The sequence below is a fragment of the Mustela lutreola genome, chromosome 2 (assembly GCF_030435805.1).
Source record: "Mustela lutreola isolate mMusLut2 chromosome 2, mMusLut2.pri, whole genome shotgun sequence".
Taxonomy (NCBI): Eukaryota; Metazoa; Chordata; class Mammalia; order Carnivora; family Mustelidae; genus Mustela; species Mustela lutreola.
In genome coordinates this window covers 49082819-49086923 of record NC_081291.1, presented here as the reverse complement: position 1 = coordinate 49086923, position 4105 = coordinate 49082819, and the positions used below count along the sequence as shown (strand labels likewise).

At 40.0% G+C, this 4105-nt stretch overlaps 1 pseudogene; it reads left to right on the top strand.

Annotated features, from left to right (window-relative positions):
• The first annotated feature begins 1170 nt into the window (after nucleotides 1-1170).
• Nucleotides 1171-2508, top strand: LOC131824171 (tubulin alpha-1B chain-like; annotated as a pseudogene).
• The last annotated feature ends 1597 nt before the right edge of the window (nucleotides 2509-4105 follow it).

Genomic DNA, 4105 nt, shown 5'->3' with positions numbered 1-4105 from the left:
AGGTGAAACTAAGTTGGCAGAGCTTAGGAAATAAGTGGAGAATAAAATTATCACATAAATGAAGACACTATCTGAAAGCAAAACAAATTCAAGCAAACAAAACCTCAGGGATTGTTTAAAACACAATGAAAATACAGAAGAGAAGACAGATTGAAGAAAGTAAACACACAGACCAGAAACTGATAGTAGATTTAACAGAGTTACTGAAAACAAAGGAGTATCAATGTATGTTTATCATCCTTGAATAAAATAACCTCTCACCAAGGTGGAAAGTGAAAACATACTCTAAACACTATTTAAGGATACATTCAAAGCACATCACAACTAAAGAAAAATCAGTAAGATATGTGTAAAACTGAAACATGACTTTGTCAAATTATGGGTCTTAAAGATAAGTATATAATTCGTTGAGTATTCCAGCCAAAGATCAGATAACTTACAAGGGGAAGTATCAGGCTTTCCTTAAAGTTCCCGATAATATATATCATTAGAAAACAATGGTAGGATAAAATGCATAGTCATCCAGAAAATAAAGTGCCAGGAAAATGTTATATCTAGACAGCTTGTTGAAGTAAAAAGGCAAGAGCAAGGGGCACCTGGGTGGTTCAGTCAGTTAAGTGTCTGATTCTTGATCTAAGCTCAGGTCTTGATCTCAGGGTCCTGAGTTCAAGCATTATGTTGGGCACCATGCTGGGTGTGGAGGCTACTTTATAAACAACAACAACAATAACAACAACAAAAATAAGAGCATGTACTTTTGGTTGTGCAAGTACTATAAGAATTTATTCTTACATATCCACCATGACAAAAACAACAACAATGAACTAAATAAAGGAAAACAGCAACAACAACAAAAACAGAGGTGAGCATAAAATGAATTAACTTTTTTTTTAATGCAATTAACTTTAAAACTAAGGAAGGAACAACTCTTGGAATCATAGTTTCAATACATAATGTGAATAGAATGACAATAAATAAACAATGTAACATAGAAGTTGGAGGGGAACTAGTTGTATAAGAATATCAATTATTTCATCTTTTATAATCACAGTCATTTGCCAGGTTCTCTTACATCAACCACCCAAGAGTCTAGCTGTAAGAAGTAACAACCTCTTCCCTCCTCTCCACCATCTTCTTGGCAGCCACAAATCAGTAACCCCGAGTGAATGCATCTCCATACATGTTAGCCAGGCTGGTGTTCAGATTGGTGATGTCTTTTGGGAGCCCTGTTGCTGGAACACATCATCCCAGCCGGCTGATCAGATGCCAAATGACAGGATTATTGATGAAGAAGGCTCTTTTGACAACTTCTTTGATGAAATCAGTGCTGGCAAGCATGTGCCCAGGGCAATATTTGTAGACCTGGAACCCACAGTCATTGATGAAGTTCATACTGGCACCTACTGCCAGTTCTTCCATGGTGAGCAGCTCATCATAGTCAAGAAAGATGCTGCCAAGAACTATGCCCAGGGTTACTACACCACTGGCAAGATAATTTGCCTCGTTTTGGACAGGATTCAGGAATCAGCTGACAAGTGCATAGTGCCTCAGCATTTCTTTGCTTTCCACAGCTTTGAAGGGGCAGCTGGTTTCAGTTTCACCTCCCTGCCAATAGAACATCTCTGTCGATTATGGCAAAAAGTCCAAGCTGGAGTTCTCCATTTACACAGCCACCCAGGTATCCACAGTTATAGTTGAGTCCTACAACCCCACCCTCACTACCCATACCACCTTGGAGCACTCTGATTGTGCCTCCATAGTAAACATTCAGGCCATCTTTTATGACATCTTTGATAGAACCTTGATAATGAACACACAGCCTACACTAACCTAAATAGTGTTGATAGTCAATTTGTGTCCTCCATCACTGCTTCCCTCAGATTTGATGGAGTTCTGAATGTTGATCTGACAATTCCAGATCAACCTAGTCCCATCCCCTGTTACTGCATCCACTTCTTCTGGCCACATATGCTTCTGTCATCTCTGCTGAGAAAGCCTACCATGAACAGCTTTCTGTAGCAGAGATCACCAGTGTATTTGAACCAGCCAAACCAGATGAGGAAATGTAACATTGTGACCCTTGCTATCATAAAACATGGCTTGCTGCCTGTTTTACTATGGCAACATGGTTCCCAAAGATGTCAATGCTGCCATTGCCACCATCAAGACAATGTGTACCATCCAGTTTATGGACTTGTGCCCCACTGGCCTCAGATTGTCATTAATTACCAGCCTCCCACCATGGTGCCTGGCAGAGAACTTGCCACAGTACAGGGAGTGGTGTGCATGGTGACCAATGCACCACAGGTATTGCTGAGGCCTGGGCTCACCTGGACTCCAAGTTTGATCTGATGTATGCTAAGTGTGCCTTTGTTCACTGGTATGTGGGTGAAAGTATGGAGGAAGGAGAGTTTTCTGTGGTCTGAGAGGCTGCCCTTGAGAAGGATTATGAGGAGGTTTGGTATAGATTCTGTCAAAAGAGTGTATGAAGAAGGAGAGGAATATTAAAGTTAAAAATGTCATAACAGAGGTGCCTGGGTGGCTCAGTCATTAAGTGTCTGCCTTTGGCTCAGGTCATGATCCCAGGGCCCTGGGATTGAGCCCCACATTGGGTTCTCTGCTCAGCAGAAAGCCTCCTTCTCTCTTTCCCACTGCCCCTGCTTGTCTTCCCTCTCTCACTGTGTCTCTCTCTGTCAAATGAATAAATAAAGTCTTCTTAAAAATGTCATAATATGGGATACCTGTGTGGCTCAGTTGGTTGAGTGTCTGTGTTCAGCTCAGGTCATGATCCCAGGGTCCAGGGATGAAGTCCCGCATGGATCTCCCTGCTCCTCAGGGATCCTGCTTCTCCCTCTGCCTCTCTGTCTCCCTGTCATGAATAAATAAATAAAATCTTTTTTAAAATGGCATAACAGGGGTGCCTGGGTGCCTCAGTCAGTTAAGTATCTGCCTTTGGTTTGGGCCTTGGTCCCAAGATGTCAGGACCGAGCCCCATGTTGGGCTCCATGCTTGGCGGGGAGTCTGCTTCCCCCTGTGCCTCTCACACCACTTGTGTTCTTTCTCTCTCTCAAATAAGTAAAATCTTAAAGAAAAGTCATAACATTGCTGCTTTTACAGGGAAGCTTATTCTGTTGTAAATGTTAGAAAGTTGTGCTCTGATCATTTAATTTGTGTGTATCAGTGTATACTCTCATATATGAATACTGACCTATGCTTTAAAACACACTTTCTAACAGACCCAAGCTGTCCATTTCTCTCATGGGTTTGAATAAAGTATTACTTGTCTTTAAAAAATCATGTATAGCTGATAATTAGAACAGGTGGTATTTGAGTATAGTTTCAGGTGAGGAGTAAGCATTAGAAAAACTAATGACTATAGTGATACCTACCAAAGGTATTGGAGATAGCAATCCATCATTATTCCTAGGGTCTATAAAATAGAAGATTGGGTGTACAAAATAATCTTTTAGATATAAAATAAAACACTCAAATGACCCTAAAGGGAAAAGAAAGTTTCTGAAGTGTAGTAAGCTACCCAAGTCATGCACAACAAAGCAAAGAAATACACAAAACACAGAAAAAATAAAGCAATGAAAGAGAAAACATAACATAAAATGTGATGCTGGAATGAATATAGATAATATATTTTAATATAAATGGGATACACTTATTGAAAGAAAAGAGTCTTAGACTGTATTACAAAGCACAAGCAAAGTGGTACTGTATGTGTGTGATAAATCCAAAGCAGAAAGATTAAAAATAGAACGACTTGAACAGCATACTGGAACCCACACATATAAAAAACAGTATTTATGTTCTTAATATAGACAAACATAAATCAGGGCAAAAAGCACTGAATGTGATAAATAAGGTATTGTAGATTGAATCATGTCCCCCAGGAAGACATGTAAGTCCTAACCCTGGTACGTGTGAATATGACCTTACTCATTGTAAATAAGGTCTTTAAGGGGTAATCAAGTTAGGATGAAGGCCTAATGGGTTATAGTGGACTCTAATCCAATAATTGGTATTCCTGTATGAGGGAAATTTGGACAGAGACACATAGAGGGAAGACAGATATGTGAAGATGGAGGGCAGAGACTGG